The 21,459-nt window shown below is 40.3% G+C and overlaps 1 pseudogene; it reads left to right on the top strand.

The window, feature by feature from the left end:
* LOC136484368 (uncharacterized) lies at window positions 1-12,604 on the top strand (annotated as a pseudogene).
* Window positions 12,605-21,459: the final 8,855 nt, after the last annotated feature.

Here is a 21,459-nt window from a genome sequence, read left to right as displayed (position 1 = left end):
ATGTCATGCCATTGGATGTACAATGTCGATCGCCGCTCCCAAGACTTTATTAAGGGCTTGCACTATTTCTTAGGTGTGGCCGAGGCAAATAAGCGGGATGGTTTCATGTGCTGTCCATGTGCCCTATGTAAGAATTTAAAGGAATATTCAAGCTCAATGAGTCTTCATTCACATTTGCTTAAGTCAGGTTTCATGTCAAACTATATATGTTGGACTAAGCATGGAGAAAGCGGGGTCATGATGGAAGAAGGTGAAGGAGAAGATTTAGACATTGATGACATTATTGCTCAGTATGGTGCCTTTGGTGATACTACAATGGGGGAGATGAAGAAGAGGTAGCGGTAGAAGATGATCTCGGTGATGCTCTTGGCGATGCCATTCGTGATGCACAACAAGAATGCGAAAGTGAAAAAGAGAAAGTTAAGTTCGAGCGCATGCTTGAGGATCATAGGAAGTTGCTATACCCGACGGCCGAAGAGGGGCAAAAAAAGCTGGGTACAACACTGGAATTGCTACAGTGGAAGGCAAAGAATGGTGTATCCGACAAGGCATTTGGGAATTTATTGAACCTCATAAAGAAGATGCTTCCGAAGCCAAATGAATTGCCCACCACTACGTACGAAGCAAAAAATGTTGTCTGTCCTTTGGGATTAAAAATCCAGAAGATACATGCATGTCCTAATGACTGCATCCTCTACCATGGCAATGAATACGAGAATTTGGATGAATGCCCGCTATGTAAAGCATCGCGGTATAAGATCAGGCGCGATGATCCTGGTGACGTCGAGGGTGAACAACGTCCTAGAAAGAAAATCCCTGCCAAGGTTATGTGGTATGCTCCTATAATACCACGCTTAAAACGTTTGTTCAGAAATAAAGACCATGCAAAGTTGTTGCGGTGGCATAAAGAAGACCGTAAGGTAGACAATATGCTGAGACACCCAGCTGATGGGTCCCAGTGGAGAGCGATAGACAGGGAATTTCCAGAGTTTGCAAATGAGGCTAGAAACTTAAGGTTCGCCTTAAGTACAGATGGTATGAATCCTTTTGGAGAGCAGAGCACTAGTCATAGCACTTGGCCAGTTACTCTATGTATCTACAACCTTCCTCCATGGTTATGCATGAAGCGGAAGTTCATTATGATGCCAATCCTCATCCAAGGTCCGAGGCAACCTGGCAACGACATTGATGTCTATCTGAAGCCATTAGTTGAAGAACTTCTAGTTTTATGGAACAAACCAGGTGTATGTGTCTGGGATGAGTACAAACAAGAACACTTTGACCTACGAGCAATGTTGTTCGTAACAATCAATGATTGGCCTGCTTTAAGTAATCTTTCAGGTCAGACAAACAAAGGGTATAATGCATGCACACATTGTTTTGATGACCTTGACATTATATATTTGAAAAGATGTCGAAAGGTCGTGTACCTTGGCCATCGTCGATTCCTTCCTTTGAATCACCAAGTAAGAAAGAAAGGGAAGCATTTTAAAGGTAAGCCAGACCACCGAAAGAAGCCTCATAACCGAACTGGGGAAGATGTACTCGCAATGGTCAAGGATGTGAAAGTAGTATTTGGAAAGGGACAAGGCAGTGAATCTGTTCCCAAAGATGCTAAGGGACACGCACCCATGTGGAAGAAGAAGTCTATCTTTTGGGAGCTACCCTATTGGCAGTGCTAGAGGTCCGCAATGCAATAGACGTGATGCACCTGACAAAGAATCTTTGTGTGAACCTGTTAGGATTCATGGGTGTGTACGGGAAGCCAAAGGATTCACTTGAAGCACGCCAGGAATTGCAGGGCATGAAAGAACGAGACAACCTTCATCCAGAGAAGACAGATGACGGACGTCATTACTTAAGTCCTGCTAGCTACACGCTTAGCAAAGAAGAGAGGGACAGCATGTTCGAATGTCTAAGCAGCATCAAGGTCCCATCGGGATTCTCCTCCAATATAAAGGGTATAATAAATATGCCAGATAAGAAATTCCTAAACTTAAAGTCTCATGACTGCCACGTGCTTATGACGTAATTGCTTCCAGTTGCTTTAAGAGGAATTCTACCTCCACATGTACGTCTAGCCACCGTGAAGCTATGTGCATTCCTCAATGCAATTTCTCAGAAGGCAATCAATCCAGTGGAACTAGCTACTCTACAGAATGATGTGGTTCAATATCTTGTCAGCTTTGAGTTGGTGTTTCCTCCATCCTTCTTTAATATCATGACACACATCCTAGTTCATTTGGTGAAGGAGATTAGTATTCTTGAACCTGTGTTCTTACATAACATGTTCCCCTTCGAGAGGTTTATGGGAGTCTTGAAGAAATATGTGAAAGTCCGTTCTAAGCCTGAAGGAAGCATCGCCCAGGGCTATGGAACAGAGGAGGTCATTGAGTTCTGTGTTGACTTTATTCCTGACCTTGCCCCGATTGGCGTTCCTGAATCACGACACGAGGGGAGACTCAGTGGTAAAGGAACTTTAGGGAAGAAAACATATATCGGCATGGAAGACGATTATTTCAATAAAGCACACAACACAGTTCTTCAGAACTCGTCATTGGTGCATCCGTACATCGAGATACATAAGGAGTTCTTACGATCCAAGTTTCCAGGGAAGACTGAAGCTTGGATTAGGTGTCAGCACATGGAAAGTTTTAGTGGTTGGTTGCGAAAAGAATGTCAAGGCGATGACAATATTGATGAGTAACTGTATTTGTTGGCTAGGCAGCCATCGTGGCATATCCTCACGTACCAAGGGTACGAGATAAATGGGAATACATTTTACACAGTTGCCCAAGATAAAAGAAGCACCAATCAAAATAGTGGTGTTCGCATAGATGGCATAGATCCAAATGGGAATATACAAACATATTATGGCCGCATAGAAGAGATATGGGAACTAGACTACGCACCTAATTTTAAAGTCCCTTTGTTCTGGTGCCAATGGGTGAAGCTGACCGGAGGAGGGGTAACAATCGACAAAGAGTATGGAATGACAACAGTGGACCTCAACAATATTGGGTACAAAGAGGAACCATTCGTCCTTGCTGCCGATGTGAGTCAGGTGTTCTATGTGAAAGACATGTCTACAAAATCAAAGAGAGGAAAAAATGAAGACATCAACTCAATGATCAATGAGACAAAGCGCCACATAATTCTTTCTGGGAAAATAAATATAGTGGGAATTGAAGACAAGTCAGACATGTCAGAAGATTACGAAAGAAATGTCCGAATTCCACCCTTCATAGTGAAGAAAGATCCAAGCATCATGTTAAATGATGAAGACACTCCATGGTTACGACAAGATCATAACCTAGGGTCATACGTCAAGAAGAAATTCACTGTTGTGCCCGCATGATACAACGATGCATGTTTAATATATTATGTTTTAGAGATGGATATTATGTAATATGTTATGACTTCACAATTGTAGATCTTGCTGAGATGATCAAACTTGGTATTCAGAGTTTTTTCATGTGAGGTCATTTAGTGTCTCATTTGAGCAAGTTTGACCAAGTCAAATTTGGTCAAATGAAAAAACAACACTTTGACTCTAGTATTATGAACTCTAAATGACTTCAAATTGAAAAGTTTTGAATACCAAGTTTGTTAAACTCATCAAGATCTACAATTGTTGTTTTGGTCAACTTTCCATTTGAGAAAGTTTGGACGGTTCAAATTTGTGATTTTTAAATTTCGACGCCTACAAACTAGTTTTCGGAACCCTAGATTGTCTCAAATTGAAAAGTTTTGAATACCGAGTTTGTTCAGCTCATCAATATATACAATCCTTATATAGGCCATTTTTTCATTTGAGAAAGCTTGAACAAAATGTAGTTCAAATTCCACAAGTATGTGACATAGTTTTAGAAAGTCTATATGAGATTCAAGAAGTTGTGACTAGTGTTTGATAAAAATTTCTCAAATGGGAAAATAAGCTATGTAACAATTGTAGATCTTGCTGAGATGATCGAACTTGGTATTCAGAGTTTTTTCATCTGAGGTCATTTAGTGTCTCATTTGAGCAAGTTTGACCAAGTCAAATTTGGTCAAATGAAAAAACAACACTTTGACTCTAGTATTATGAACTCTAAATGACTTCAAATTGAAAAGTTTTGAATACCAAGTTTGTTAAACTAATCAAGATCTACAATTGTTGTTTTGTTCAACTTTCCATTTGAGATAGTTTGGACGGTTCAAATTTGTGATTTTTAAATTTCGACGCCTACAAACTAGTTTTCGGGACCCTAGATTGTCTCAAATTGAAAAGTTTTGAATACCGAGTTTGTTCAGCTCATCAATATGTACAATCCTTATATAGGCCATTTTTTCATTTAAGAAAGCTTGAACAAAATGTAGTTTAAATTTCACAAGTGTGTGACATAGTTTTAGAAAGTCTATGAGATTCAAGAAGTTGTGACTAGTGTTTGATAAAAATTTCTCAAATGGGAAAATGAGCTATGTAACAATTGTAGATCTTGCTGAGATGATCGAACTTGGTATTCAGAGTTTTTTCATCTGAGGTCATTTAGTGTCTCATTTGAGCAAGTTTGACCAAGTCAAATTTGGTCGAATGAAAAAACAACACTTTGACTCTAGTATTATGAACTCTAAATGACTTCAAATTGAAAAGTTTTGAATACCAAGTTTGTTAAACTAATCAAGATCTACAATTGTTGTTTTGGTCAACTTTCTATTTGAGAAAGTTTGGATGGTTCAAATTTGTGATTTTTAAATTTCGACGCCTACAAACTAGTTTTCGGAACCCTAGATTGTCTCAAATTGAAAAGTTTTGAATACCGAGTTTGTTCAGCTCATCAATATGTACAATCCTTATATAGGACATTTTTTCATTTGAGAAAGCTTGAACAAAATGTAGTTCAAATTTCACAAGTGTGTGACATAGTTTTAGAAAGTCTATATGAGATTCAAGAAGTTGTGACTAGTGTTTGATAAAAATTTCTCAAATGGGAAAATGAGCTATGTAACAATTGTAGATCTTGCTGAGATGATCAAACTTGGTATTCAGAGTTTTTTCATCTGAGGTCATTTATTGTCTCATTTGAGCAAGTTTGACCAAGTCAAATTTGGTCAAATGAAAAAATAACACTTTGACTCTAGTATTATGAACTTTAAATGACTTCAAATTGAAAAGTTTTGAATACCAAGTTTGTTAAACTAATCAAGATCTACAATTGTTGTTTTGGTCAACTTTCCATTTGAGAAAGTTTGGACAGTTCAAATTTGTGATTTTTAAATTTCGACGCCTACAAACTAGTTTTCGGAACCCTAGATTGTCTCAAATTGAAACGTTTTGAATACCGAGTTTGTTCATCTCATCAATATATACAATCATTATATAGGCCATTTTTTCATTTGAGAAAGCTTGAACAAAATGTAGTTCAAATTTCACAAGTATGTGACATAGTTTTAGAAAGTCTGAGATTCAAGAAGTTGTGACTAGTGTTTGATAAAAATTTCTCAAATGGGAAAATAAGCTATGTAACAATTGTAGATCTTGCTGAGATGATCAAACTTGGTATTCAGAGTTTTTTCATCTGAGGTCATTTAGTGTCCCATTTGAGCAAGTTTGACCAAGTCAAATTTGGTCAAATGAAAAAACAACACTTTGACTCTAGTATTATGAACTCTAAATGAATTCAAATTGAAAAGTTTTGAATACCAAGTTTGTTAAACTCATCAAGATCTACAATTGTTGTTTTGTTCAACTTTCCATTTGAGAAAGTTTGGACAGTTCAAATTTGTGATTTTTAAATTTCGACGCCTATAAACTAGTTTTCGGGACCCTAGATTGTCTCAAATTGAAAGTGTTGAATACCAAGTTTGTTCAGCTCATCAATATCTACAATAATTATATAGGCCATTTTTTCATTTGAGAAAGCTTGAACAAAATGTAGTTCAAATTTCACAAGTGTGTGACATAGTTTTAGAAAGTCTATATGAGATTCAAGAAGTTGTGACTAGTGTTTGATAAAAATTTCTCAAATGGGAAAATGAGTTATGTAACAATTGTAGATCTTGCTGAGATGATCGAACTTGGTATTCAGAGTTTTTTCATCTGAGGTCATTTGGTGTCTCATTTGAGCAAGTTTGACCATGTCAAATTTGGTCGAATGAAAAAACAACACTTTGACTCTAGTATTATGAACTCTAAATGACTTCAAATTGAAAAGTTTTGAATACCAAGTTTGTTAATTTCATCAAGATCTACAATTGTTGTTTTGGTCAACTTTCCATTTGAGAAAGTTTGGACGGTTCAAATTTGTGATTTTTAAATTTCGACGCCTACAAACTAGTTTTCGGAACCCTAGATTGTCTCAAATTGAAAAGTTTTGAATACCGAGTTTGTTCAGCTCATCAATATATACAATCCTTATATAGGCCATTTTTTTATTTGAGAAAGCTTGAACAAAATGTAGTTCAAATTTCACAAGTATGTGACAGTTTTAGAAAGTCTATATGAGATTCAAGAAGTTGTGACTAGTGTTTGATAAAAATTTCTCAAATGGGAAAATGAGCTATGTAACAATTGTAGATCTTGCTGAGATGATAAAACTTGGTATTCAGAGTTTTTTTATCTAAGGTCATTTATTGTCTCATTTGAGCAAGTTTGACCAAGTCAAATTTGGTCAAATGAAAAAAACAACACTTTGACTCTAGTATTATGAACTCTAAATGACTTCAAATTGAAAAGTTTTGAATACCAAGTTTGTTAAACTCATCAAGATCTACAATTGTTGTTTTGGTCAACTTTCCATTTGAGAAAGTTTGGATGGTTCAAATTTGTGATTTTTAAATTTCGACGCCTACAAACTAGTTTTCGGAACCCTATATTGTCTCAAATTGAAAAGTTTTGGATACCAAGTTTGTTAAGATCATCAATATCTACAATCCTTATATAGGTCATTTTTTTATTTGAAAAAGTTGTAGAACAAAAATACTACATTTTCTTTATTTTTATAGGTTCAACAAAAATTTCCTGTCAATTTTGGTCAAAAACCGAGAAAAAATTGAAACATTGACGTTACAATAATGTGATAATAAATTTCCTATCGAATAATATTAGTTTTATTAATTTTAAGTTACAAATATATTTTTGCATTAACAAAATACTTAGTATTAGTAACATTTATATTCTATATTCATAAAAGAAATTAAAAACTTTAGGTTACAAAATTTTCCTATTTACAATAAATAATTAGTTAATCAATAGTATTTTTTAAAATAAATATTGCAAAGTATTGAAGTTGCTATGGAATTAATTGATTAACCTAGTATTAAACAAAATCAAAATCCCAGGCATTTCCAATTACGCTGGCGGGTTGCCAAAATTTTCAGGCCTTCAGTCCCGGCCCAGGCCAAGAACGGGGACTAAAGGGTGGGCGGCAATTTCGTTGCGCGCCCAAAAATACCTTTAGTCCCGGCTGGTAAAACCAACCGGGACTAAAAGCCTTTAGTCCCGGCTTGTAAGGCGAGCCGGGACTAAAGGGTTGGACCTTTAGTCCCGGTTAGTCTTACCAGCCGGGACTAAAGGGTCCCGGCCTATATATATCGAACGTATGTTCTGTTCATCTTCGATCTCGTCTCGGCCGCGCCATCCGCCGTCGTCGAGCTCGTCCTGCCGCGCCGCCGTCGTCGTCTACCCCCGCCCGGCCGCGCCATTCTCCCGGCCCGCATCGCGCGCCGCATCCCGTCTCCGCCGCCGCACCCGACCCCACCCTCCGTCGCCGACGCTTCCCGCGCGCCCACCGTACCCTCCGTCGAACTCTTCTGCTGCTCTCGATCGGCTGCCGTCGTCGAGCCCGCCCGCCCGGCCTCGTCTGCCGTCGTCGAGCCCCGCCGGCCCGGCCTCATCGTCGAACTCGCCCGTCCGTCCGGCCTCGCTGCCGTCGTCGATTATAATGTTGGATTTTTAATTGTTTTTTAGATAATACTAATAAATAATATTTAGTAGTTTAGTTAGTTTTTAGTTAGTTTTTTTAGATAGTTTTTGATATATGTTAGTTAGATTTTTTAGTTAGTTAGATTTATTAGATAATTGATATATGTTAGTTAGATTTTTAGTTAGTTAGATTTATTAGATAATTGATATATGTTAGTTGATATATGTTAGTTTTTTAGATAATTTTTTAGTTAGTTAGATTTTTTAAAATGTATTATCTATTACTAGTTTATCTAATTTTATGTTAGATTTATTTAATTGGATTTAGTAATTATATATTCTATCTCTCTATATATATCTAGAGAGAGATTCTATATGTATACATATGTACTTAATTATTTCTATATGTATATATACATGTACTTATTTTCATGTGTTGAGAGAGAGAGAGAAAATTGTATCTAGAGAGACATTCAATGTGTTATCACATGCATATCTAGAGATATAGACATATGCACTTATTTCTATGTGTTGAGAGAGAGAGAAAATATATTGTATCATTCTATGTGTATATATATACATGTACTTATTTCCATGTTTTTAGATCGAAAGTGTTTTTGATTCGACTCCAAAGCCTATACCTTATTATTGTTTATCCTTATGAAATATTATGTGTTATTATATTTAATTGGATTTAGTAATTCTATATGTGTTATCACATGTACTTATGTTATGTACCATAATAATTCTATCTATGTGTTATCTTGAAGATACAAATGGCTGCTCCGGATGATAACTTGAGTGATGACATAATGGCGGATATTATCAACGCCGGCACCAATGTGGATGTAGATGACACGAGTCAGTACTTTGCTGATTATGAGGATATCCTGAATATGCCGGTGGTTGAAGATCAACAAATTGTCGCGTAAGAAAATACTAGCGAGGTATATTCGATTATCTATCATCTCTTATAGATGCATGCGTACGTATATTTGTTGTTAATCGTTGTGTTTCTACTCATGTAGCCGATCTCTGGATCTACATCAACCACCGACAAAAGTAGGAAAGTCCGAGGGCCAAAAAAGCCATTAGAGGGCCGTTTCATAATATCAGAATTCGAACACCGACACCGGCAAACCATTGGGACCACATGCTCAGACATATGTCAATCAATGTGGGTTCATTGTAAGGGATAGGATCCCAGTTAGTGCTCGTGAATGGAAGCAGAAGATATCCGCTCCTAATGTTAGTTTTGTATCTGATCGTGACAAGAACCTAGCTTGGAGAGATATCACTCAGCATTTCACATTACAAGCAGATGATGCTTTGAAGGAGCTAGTGAGGGATTGGACAATGAAGAAGATGGCAACATTGTTCCAAAGTTGGAAGAAGACATTGTATAAAAAGTTTATCTTGAAGAATGCTACGCCAGATTTCCATGCTAAGGCGTTTGTCAAGTTGGAGTCCCATTGGGATGCCTTCGTAGAATACAAGACATCTCAAGACAGTGAGGAACGTGTGATGAGGAATCAGCAGAATGCCCGATAGAAGCAATACCATCATCGCATGGGATCAGGTGGTTATAGGAGTGCTATTCCCAAGTGGCAGAACCTAGAAGCAGAGATTACTGCTAAGGGAATCATACCTAAAACAATAGAGAAGAACTGGCCTCAACGCGCGAAGAATTGTTTCTACGCTCATGGGGGAAGCCTAGACCCAGACACTGGCAAGCTAATTTTCGGCCAAAAAATTGAGAGAGCAACACAGAGACTAGCTCGTGCTAGGGAAGAAGCTGATAGTGGTGTTTTCAAGCCCAACAGAGAGAAGGATGAATTGACATATGCCCTAGAGAATCCCGAACACGGTGGTCGAACAAGAGGCTATGGGGCGGTTCCGTGGCTACACGCATTCCCAGCAGACAAGGATACCTACAGAAGCCGCCAGAGAAAGAAGGATGAGGAGGCAGAACGAATACGTGCATTGGAGCAATTTGTTGATGAGTCACGACAAGCATTGCTTGAATCACGTGAACGAGAAAAATCTCTTGAGGCAAGAATGCAGGAGGAGATCAAGAGGCAAGTGCAGCTAGCAATGAGTCAAATGCAATCGCAATCAACGCTGGGAGTCACCATTAGCCCCGTTGGTCAGATGAAAAGCAGTTGTGCTTCCACGGAGCTACCAGTTATTCAAGATGACGCTGGGTTGCGCTTCCCTGTTGATGACATTACCGAGCCTCTAACAACATGTGAGCTGCACATTCTAGATGGTAATAATGCATCAATCATGGTGGCTGTCGGGGTTGTATCTCCAATAGACCGAACGAAGACACCAAGAATCCATGGGTCAGTTATTCAACCTGGATATTATAGCGTCTCGGTCGATAGAGTGCTCAAAGGTTACAGCAATGTTCCTCTTGACATTGAAGGCGGTGATGGGGAGAAGACACTAGGAGAAGCAGAGAAGACATTTATTCAATGGCGCAAACGCTTCATCATCATTCCTGGGGCACCACCGCTTCCCCTACCTCACCCTAGGTACGAATGAAAGTGAATGAAATATTATTTTCCATTAATTTTCTATTGGCTTCAAAAATAATTGACTCACAACTTGTTTTTTTAGCAGGGTCTCCCCCCAGCCTATTCCAATCATTCATTCCCCATCTCATCACAGCGTCGCGGGGGGCGAGACGACTTCATCCCCACGGCGATCTCCAACTCCTACACCGGCCCCATCGCCTCCACAACGATCTCCAACTCCTACACCGGCCCCACCGCCTCCACAACGATCTCCAACGCCTCCACGCCGTTCTCCACCAACACCGGCCTCATCGCCTCCACGCCGGTCTCTAACACCGCCCCACCCCCTCCACAGCGACGCACTACAAAGACGTCTAAGGTCCCGGCGGCAAAGAAGACCCTGAGAAAAAGAGTTATTTCTCAAGAAATACTTCCTGAAAAGACCGATGAGCAAATAGCAGCTGAAGAAGACAAAAAAGTGAAAGATTTTTTTATAGATATAAAAAACAAGAGTCAAGCGAAGCTTAAGGAGAAGCCGTACTTTTACATACCACGAGATGTGCTGAGGCAAAAGGTCGATGCTCACAAGAAAAAGATGATTGAACTTCGTAAGCCTTCGCCACTATCAGACTATGACCGCTCCCTCGTGAAGTCACATGATGCAGATAAGAAAAGGAAAAGAGCATCAGGGAAGGATGTCCCACAGCTCGGACAACAGAAGCAACCAATGCAAAATCTTGTTGTTGCTAATGAATATGGTTCCAACATAGAAGTCTATCGACCAGACAACTCTGGAAAAGTATCGGTTCAAGCCCTTAATGCTTTTTTTTGAAGATACTGGTTTAACCTTGGATCAATTGACGGGCAAAGCTCCAATCCAGAACCTGGAAGTTGATACCTGGAAGACTTATAAATATGGCAAAAGTCTGTACAACCCTGCGGCTCTGAATGAATTGGGTACGCAAATGTACTTGCTCAACAAGTGGTACATGCAGGCGTGTGGCAGGGGTGAGCAGTGGATCTTTGTCAGATTTAGAGACCATCATTACTTCCGTGACGATGACATCTTACATATTAGTTTCGAAGAATTGCATCAACTATACCACTTGGACGCTCTGGACAAATTAATCATTAGCTCCTTTTGTTTGTAAGTGATTCTTACTTTTATTTAATAAACTCACTTCCATGCGTACGTGTATATAATTATCCTCACATGTAACTTATATTTATATACAGATTCCAGATGTCAGAGCTCCAAAGAATACAAGACACCAGTGTTGGCTTCATTGATCCTTATATCGTATTCAAAACCGGTATTATTGTCAAGGAGCGGTGGGTATCTGAAGCACAGGACAATATCATGAGGTTCTTCGTGAAGCAGCACGACAAGACAACAATACTTTTCCCGTACAACTTTGAGTAAGTGTTAATAATAATGTAGTCTACACATTTTATGTAATATCAATACAACTTATATGCATGTACGTGTGTGTATAAACCAATGCAGGTTTCACTGGATACTCATTGTCATTGAGTTAAACTCAAGTCGGTTAGTAATCTTTGACTCGTTGAGAAAAGAGCGGGCACTATACCAAGATATGATTGACATTATCCAGGGGTAATTTCGATCTCTCGCGCACAACTATTATTGAATAGACTTTGCCATAATTTATTAACGATCGTACATTATTGGTCGCACAGGGTTTGGAAAGAGTTTATTCGGCAACACCGCAATGATTGCAAGGCACCACTTAATGTAGTTGAAATACCAGTAAGTTGTACTATATACACTTCCCCACATGTTTAATTACTATATCGTACTTCAATTTACGTGTGAGATGATGAGAATAATCTTCTTCTCGTACAGTGGTGTTTGCGGCAGGAACCAGGTAATAACTTGTGTGGATACTACGTTTGTGAATTTATCACTGCGTACATAAGAAGAACTCCTGAAGATGTCCTCAGAGTACGTATATATCAATTTTTTATTTATTTTTAAATGAATATATATATATATATGTATTAATACTTTTCCTTTTATTTCAAATGCAAGACTGAATGGTTGAAACGAAGGGTCATGCAAAAAGACCATCTGAAAGCAGTTCAAGAGTCAATAGCAGGATTTCTTCTAGAAAAAGTGCTAAATCCCAACGGCGAGTTCTACTTTGATCCTAAGGAATAAATGATGTAAATTAAATGTTTATTGATATCGTTATTTTCGAGAACAAGATTATGAAAGTGTTATATATACATATATATCTATAATATATATAGTTTCATACTTTATTCGAATATAATAATGCTTGAGATGAGAATTAGATGTAATTATATGCGTGCGTGTATTTATATTAGCAGCGTAGAATACGTACATAAAAACATATTATATATTAAACAAATACGTGTAACTGAACTAAAAACAAATTAAACAAAAAAAAAAAGAAAAAGAAAAGGAACCTTTAGTCCCGGTTCGGGTTACCAACCGGGACTAAAGGGTGCGGCCACGTTTGCTCGGCTGGAGGGCCTTTAGTCCCGGTTGGTAACACCAACTGGGACTAAAGGTCCCTCTTTAGTCCCGACTCGATGACCCGGGACTAAAGGTAGCACCTTTAGTCCCGGGATCGTTGTCCCGGCGCGGTAACCGGGACTAAAGGCCGTTACCGCCCGGGACAACAAGTCCATCCTGTAGTAGTGAATAGATAGTTTGTACTCTTTATCTAGTTGTGATAACCACATGTTTAGTCATCCATATTCATAGTTTGTTCCTTTTCATGGCACCTCTATTGATTTTTAATACACATTTATTTGAAACAATAGATTAATGTGTGGTGGATGTTGTTGCAGCTCATATCTTATGACACCATGAATCTAAGTGATCATTTTTGAATTATAATCTTATTAATTGCTACTTATTTTATAGTCTCAAGATAAATCCAAACTAGAGTGCTTATTGTATATTTTCTTAACTCTGGTTTGTACTTTTTTTAAATAAGGATATGTTAGGCCATAAACTACACTAAAGGACTATGATGGCATGAATAACATTTAAAATTGGCACTACGTCAATTACGATGGATGTTAGAGATTGATATGAGATCATGGATGACGTAGAGGTTCCAACCTGGAGAGGACATTAATATCCAAGACTTATAATGATTGTTTACTTTAAATGCATCCCAGTAAGATATAACCACATATGTTGTGCTCTAACCTCCACAATTCTCAAAATGCTTGAATTATTTCAACAAATTATATGTGCAATAATGCTTATATAATCAATATAGATATGTCGAACATTTTAGTTAGAATATATAAATATCTAAGGCAAAAACTTTTATAAATTATATGTTATGGTCATTAATATAATATTAAATAACTTGTTAGTATCTGTCGGCACGAAAATTCGTCTCATGCCGGGCACACGAGCAAGCCGGAAGGGTCTGCTCGATGGAGCTATAGATCCGCCTGGCTTCAACGCAGGGATGATCGATCATGCGTACTTCTCCCGAGACGTGCCAATTAATTTGACCCTGCAATTGACAAGGAGAGAAAGTTTATCAGTAATTTAAGGTGGAACATGCCGGTCTATGCCCAGACAGTTCAAAGTGTGCCGCTTCGGGAGCAGCCAGACGCAAAAGACGACTAAATAGCCGATCCGTACAGAAATCGGTTGTTACGGACTATAAAGCTTATGGGTAGCGATTAATTTCATATTGACAGGTACAATACACGTATATGTAAATAAGATCATCAGCTAGACATATATTGCTAGTGTAAACCATTAAGCCGATGAATCTAATCAGGAAAAGATTTAGCACATGAACGAATCGACTATCTGATACGAACGGATCTACAAACGCTTTGAATCTAATCTGTTACCACCAATAGTGAGGTTCGACCGAATCGATGGCAGCTATGATGATAGTAACAAACTAAAACCAAAGATTCAACAAACACATCCGTCCTTCAACAGGCTTTCCGAAAGATATGCTATACGTGAAGGCTCGGATGAATCGGCTAAAATAGCCGATTCAGGTGAAAAGGACTACAGCGTGCGAACAATCAACTATTTCACACGAACAAACCCGTGGACTCCTTAGACTCATACCGCTATCCCTAACAGTGGGGTTCGACCGGATCGATGCAGCCGTGAAAAAGACGACGAATCAAGCCCTCAAAGGACACGGATGTATTCATGCTTAACAAAATCATGGACGCACACCATAGGAGGTAACGCACAGGCGATCGGCTATTTAGCCAATGCAAGCATAGCGAACAGCTGAGGTCATACCTAACCAGAACCAGATCTACTAACTAGCATCCCCCAATCTACAGTGCCATTAGTGGGGATCGACCGGATCGTTACAGCCATAATGGTGAACTATAAACCAGATTCAACTAGCCAGCAAACCACTTCAAGATTATTCATGCCTCAACCACGTACTATGCACGATCAAGATCAAAGTAAAAAAAGCCAATGAAGCATAACCCATCGTTCAGAGTAAGAAATATCGTGTTGTAGTAAAGCGAACGACGGACTGAAAGGATATAAGGCCGATCTAATTTGATCTCGATCGGGTGGATTGATATTGTTGTAAACTCATAACAATGAGAGACATTAGCAAGATCGGTAACTTAATGAATCTATCCGAAGGATACCACCTTTAGATAGAGCCGATAACTTGACCTTAATCTAGTTCGAGCAGTGGAGGTCGACCGGATCGATGCAACCGTACTTGAACTAGACAAGGGTCGATAACTAGCTTATACCAGAGTCGCAGTGGAGGTCGACTGGATCATTGCAGCCATACGAATAGATGTATAAGCCATGATGGTACTTACAGACAGGGCAGAGGTCGGCCGGACCAATGCAGCCCTGCTCGCTGAAGAACTCGCCGAGATCTACTCTACTCCTACTCCTAAGGGTGTCCGGAGCCGAAAAAGTAAGTAACTTGTATTTGATTGATTGTGTGTCCTTTACAATAGCCGGGGTCCAATATTTATACCCCGGAACCTACGTATGAATCCTACTTGAGTACGACTCATTACAATCTTTGGTATAAAAGAAAACATTCCTATCTTAAGATAACTTGGACCCTAATCTTTCCCCTTTTGTAGAGTCCGATATGTAGTTTCCCGATGCCAATTGCAGCTCATCATCGTTATCTGCTAATGTCATTCAAAGAGAGCCGATCCTAGAGTCATATCTGAATCAGCTGATATTGATCCTTATGCAATCGATTCCTTGATTGGTATGATCTTGGAAGCCTTCGAATTCCCGCGTTCTTCTCCCAAATTTTGTTGTAAACACATGCCCCCAATTTAAGGATAAAAGTCATTTTATTCCAAAATTCCTATTTATCTGTTTACCACGCCGCAACCGCTCTATTCTGAGATATACGCATGACTCCTGACTTCCTGGCCCGAGTTTTATATAATACCCCAATAGTATCTCTTCTAACTTAGTCGGCATGTTTGCTTTTCCCCTCTTCCTTGAGCAAATCTTAACATCCGACGCCGTCATCGCCAAGCCTCAAACCCTAGCAAATCATCTGTTCTATCAAGCCGTTATTCAAGCGATCTTCGTCAGACTCAAATCTACTTTGGCTTCAATAGCAACCAGCGATCATGTCTCTGAGGTATGCTTTCAATTTCCCGTTCTCAAAGCACCGGTCGCTACCCTGTATTTCCTTTGCTCTCAAATTCATTTCTCTAGGAAATGAGGACCGAAATCTTGATTCCATCAGCTGTTGCTTCCAATGTCTATTTTCTTGGACCCATGGGTGACCCTGATCCATCTGATTTCATCCGACCAGAAACCAACCAAATCCCCTTCAAACAGTCTGTAGTGGATTAGTTCTCCTGGAATATCAAAACTCACTTCAGAAACTGGCCTAAAATGCCCAAGGGGTGGAGATATTTGTTTCGTAGGGTATCCGAGAAAAAGGCCAAAGATTGGGAGGTGTATGATTTGAATCAATGTTTGATACTCTCATTGTCTGGGATGGAGTGGAATGATTCACTCTTGATTTCCGCATCTTATTTCTGGTCCAATGCCCTGAACGCTTTCGTTTTTGGTCATGGCCCGATCACCATTACCCTGGTCGATGTTTACATGTTGACCGGCCTTAGAATAACTAGACCAATGCAGCCTTATGAATACTTGAGTGTCGGTTCCAAGAAATTAGCCAAAATATCAGACTGCACAGGATGGGCAAGTTATATTCTGAACCATATTGGAGACGAATCAACTGTCAGTGAGAGGGAATATGTGGCCTTTTTGAATATGTGGTTGGAGAGATTCATCTACTATGGGTCATCTTGTGGTCCGACTTACAATCATAAGCTTATGGCAGAGCATCTAGCAGTAGGCAAGGATATCCCTCTTGGAAAGTATCTGCTAGTGGCTGCTTATCATCTGATGTACCAGGTAGCTGCCCAATTACTGTAGAACGAACCAGTGCATACTATCAGTGGCCGTTGGTGGTTGATACAACTATGGCTCAACCTGTACATGCACAAGATTGTAAGGCCTGATCTCAGAAGTTTAAGTTTCCCTTCTTCCAACTTTGATGAGGAATATAGAGGTGAGGAAGGAAGAACCCGTCAGTGCATGAGCTATGGGTAGGCTGCATCAGCCATAACAATTGATATTGACATTGGCCATCTCTTCAAAAAGTTTTACAGAGGGTTTGATGCAGACATCCTGACTTGGCTACAATACGATGAAGATGAGAACAATGAGCTGATCTTTCCATTCAAATTTTGATTTGAATAAGGCTGTTCGAACGAGACGGCGGCTACAATCTTTAACTCCTTCATCAAGCCCTGCGTTCTTCCAGCCGAATTTCGTCATGGTCATGGCAAAATGGCTACATGCTCCTTCCTTCCAGGCAACCTTCCAACTTATGAGTTCTACAATCCATCCTTCGTAGCCCGCCAGTTTGGTTTTGGTCAACTCCCCCCTCAATTGTTCTTCAAAAACACACTGAAGCCAAAAGAAGATATCAATGAGGTGATGGAAGCCTCTAGAGTCTTTCAATTGGGATCAGATCTTCCTTCCCTTTGCGTGCACGATTGGATCAGAGTCAGCCTCTCTTCCACTCTCTTTAACTCCTGGTCCACCCTTTGTGCATAGCTCTAGATGGGTAATTTGCTTCTGACATAGAGCTAACTTACCATCTCTTTCTCAGGAAATTATTCGATGAACTTTCTTGCTAACTGTTCTAGCCGATCTTTTTAGGACGCTGAATTCAATCCTCCGGGCTTGGATAGGAAGGGGCACTCTATAGGTTATCAACCATCATGCCTAGTCTCAAGAATAGGACCAGCCGCACCTTCATTGAAGAAATTGATGAAAACTCATGCTGTCCCCATGATTGTGACTTATCAATCTTCAAAATGCAAGGCGGTCCAAGGGATGACCCAGAAAGCCGTTACTAGAAAAAGACTCCGTAGGACTAGACCATCAGCTGCTCAGGTAAACAATCCATATTCTTTTCGAACTGATATTCAACTTCTAATCCCGTTCCTTCACAGTTATTGAGCATTGCGTCCCATTTTGCTCTAGGTGCAGAGCTGCTATCTCAGGCATTTGATTCAGCAGCAACTGAACCCTCATCAGCTGACCCTCAAAAGGAGTCAATTTCGGTTGAAATAAACGATGCTTCCACGGCAACAAAAAATGTGAGTTTTATCCTTGATGCTCGTCAGAGTATTTTCTTTAACTTGTTGATTTATTTAGTTTTTCATCCTTCACCTAACTTCTTACCATGCCAAATACTTCCTGAGGAAACACCTATACGAGAGCAGGAGCCTGACAATTCACTTAATGATCCTATCAGCGTTGAGGGCGATCATGTTGCCGTTGACACTCAAACTGTCGATTCTCCAGTTCGGCACATAACTGATGGAAAGGAAGTTATATGTTCCTTTTATCCTTCTGCAATAATCATGAACTAAAAATTTTCCTTGATATTGTAGATACCAACGCTGAAAGCTCAGAGCTGATTCAACCAGATGTTACTGGCGCATCATTGGTTGTTCATTCTCTCTAGATGGAGGCTACTACAGAGAAGGTATTGTATCTTTGTCACAAAATATTTTGCTATAAACTGATTCAAATCTCATAATCAAGATTTTCTTATACACATGCACTCAATCCTCCAATACTGAGCTACTCTTTCGATCTTGAGGAGTATCTTGATGAGGATGAAATCAGATCGTTAGCCACCTCCTCCAAGGAAGCTCTATCAGAAGAGACCAAAAATCAGCTAAGAGATGTTTTGCCAATGTTTGAGAAGAATATAGCCAATTTGGTCCAAGACACTGATTCAATGCATAGAGTCTTCTTGGCCATTATGGGTAATCCATCCCCAGCTCTCTCCAGAGTCTTGTCTCCTTTACTTATTTTTGAAGATCAGGTCCTGAAGGTGAAATAGGCTCAGAGGAATCTGTCCGATCATGAAACTTTATTGGCCAAAGGGAACTCCAACAGGCAAGAGGCTAAAGAGCTAACACAACTAATTGATCATTTGAAGAACTCCTCCCTCAGGATCGACCTAGAGTTGTCTCACCTGGAAGTCAAGGGTGTAGAACTCGAGAGGGAGCTAGAAAACATGAAGGCTGCCATTGATCGTCATAAGTCCACCCTGGCTCAAATTCCCGATGCCATCAAACAAAAGAAACATGAGCTGCTGGTCAAAGTTAGAAAAGGCAGGGCCATCCGGAGTAGCCTTGAGAACATTCTTGGATCAGCCGAAGAAGATAAACAACAGATCGTAGAAGTTGTTGCTATTCGGCTAGAAGTGTTGAAAGCAATCCAGGATGTTCTAGACTTATAATTCGTGTAGCAACATATATCTTGTGCAGAACCAATGATAACCATACTTTCCATTGCCTCGCTGTATTTCTTGTTTCGGCTAAAGAGCCGATTTGAAAATAGCCGATTCTATATTCTCGATCTTAATCCAATCAGGTCTGAAAACTCAGCCTTTATTAAGAGAGCACCTCGATTTTCTATGATTAGTCGCCCAACGCCATATTCTCTTCAACATCAGTGAGGTGGCGCTTTGCCTTCTATTAATTGCAGCTGCCTTTTGCACGTCCCAAGGCGTGCACCTCTTCGCTCCATGGCTTCAAATACCAACCGAGGGCTCCGACCTCGAACACATCTACACTTGCAACCGCTCCTATTCCTTTGCACATCTCTGCCCTCGCAGACTTTGTAGCGGTTTTCTCCCCTCTTCTTGTAGACCCAATGGCCGGTGAGGACAACCAAGGCAAGCATGTCATGGAGGAGATTCCGGAGGAAAACATGCCAGCGAGGCAACGCCTTCGACGCATGAGGTGAGATCGACATCTTTTGTTCATGACGATGAACTATTCTGACTTGTCTATAGATTCGTTTTGAATGACAGTCTTCATCCTCTTCCTAGGGCCAGGGAGCCCTCTGACGTTGTTCTGTCTTCTGACTCCTACAACGGCGACGATGCCCGGCGTTTCCTCCTAGAGTGGAGGGCGGCCCAAGACCGTTATTCAGAGGCGACTCAGGAGAACGCCAGCTTGAGATCCATCTCGGGGTCTCCCAAGCTGCCCTCCGTGCCGCTAAAGAAGAGGCCAGTGCCATTCGAGCATGGCTGGCCGAATCTGACACCATGGTGGCGGGTAAGATGAATTCTAGAAATGCTTTTATTGCGATTTCCATTGTCCTTTATATTGATAATTCTCCTATTTCTATGATCTCCAGCCTTGACGGTGTAGTTGGAGTCCCTTCAACTGGCGGCAAACGTAGCCATGGACACCGTCAATGCTCGGGGCCCCCTCATCAATGCTCATCTCCATGACATCCTAGCCCGCGTCTAGGAGATCGCTCTCCATGGTGTCCATCACGGCGCATTGGTGGCGCTGGCTGCGGCGCAAGTCCAAACCGGGTACGAACTCCTCGCCATGGAGACTAGCTTCCCGATGGGCGACGGTCCCAAGGAACATGAAGATCTGATCGAAGAATTCATCGACGCGGCTGAGGCCATTGTGGACATCACATTTGCTCAGGATGTGGTGAACAAGATCTTTGATTAGTTTGTACTTAGGGCGAACTAATGAACAAAATCTCTTGCTCTTTCATGACTGTGTTTTAGTGCGATGTCCTTGCATATGTCATGATTGTCTTTGTTTTTGATTTTGCTCTAGAGGCGATACATATCGTATCGGCTTTCACATCTTCGAAGATCTCCATTCTTTGAACTAGAGGCGATACCCTTTTGGTACCGGCCATTAGAGCCGATGACTAAACGAATCGTCTGTTAACTGTTGATCAAACGCTTCAAATATTTTTCATCGATCGCTATTGATAGGTTGCACCAGAACTTTTCAAACCAAAGGTTAAATGATCGATCGATCTAGGCCAAGCATCTTATTAAGCGAAACAAAACTTCCTTTAATAGATCTATCAACTCTGAATTGCACTGATGATTCGACTTAGCACTCACATACATCGGCCTAAGCCTATCCCCAGGACCAATGCTTATTCTTCCTCAATCCAATGGCCGACGCGAAGCTATGACTATCCACTAAAACAAACTCTCAGAGCCGATTGCTTGGATCGGCTGTTGGCCTTCATTACTGATCTTAATGAAGCCTCCTTCCCATAGTTTGCCAGAAAAACACTCAAAGTCTTCTAGCTCCGAATACACTGGATCGACTATTACGATACTCACGAACTCATTAGCGCAAACCAACTCGACATCATCTCCATGCCATTGAATCAAACACTGATGCATGGTCTATGGCACACAACAGTTTGCATGAATCCAATCACAACCAAGGAGTAAACTGTATGACCCTTTTCCATCGATGACGAAGAACGTGGTGAGCAGAGTCTTACTTCCGATTGTTCGCTCGACGTCCATTGCCCCCCCGGGTCTTAGACGCATTACCCCCAAAGTACTTAAGCATCATGTCGGTTTCAATCAAATCTCCTGGTCCCTTGCCAAGTTTACGAAAAGTGGTGTAAGGCATGAGATTGATAGAAGCACTGAA

This window comes from Miscanthus floridulus, chromosome 9 (assembly GCF_019320115.1).
Source record: "Miscanthus floridulus cultivar M001 chromosome 9, ASM1932011v1, whole genome shotgun sequence".
Taxonomy (NCBI): Eukaryota; Viridiplantae; Streptophyta; class Magnoliopsida; order Poales; family Poaceae; genus Miscanthus; species Miscanthus floridulus.
This window is presented reverse-complemented; position numbering and strand designations above follow the sequence as displayed.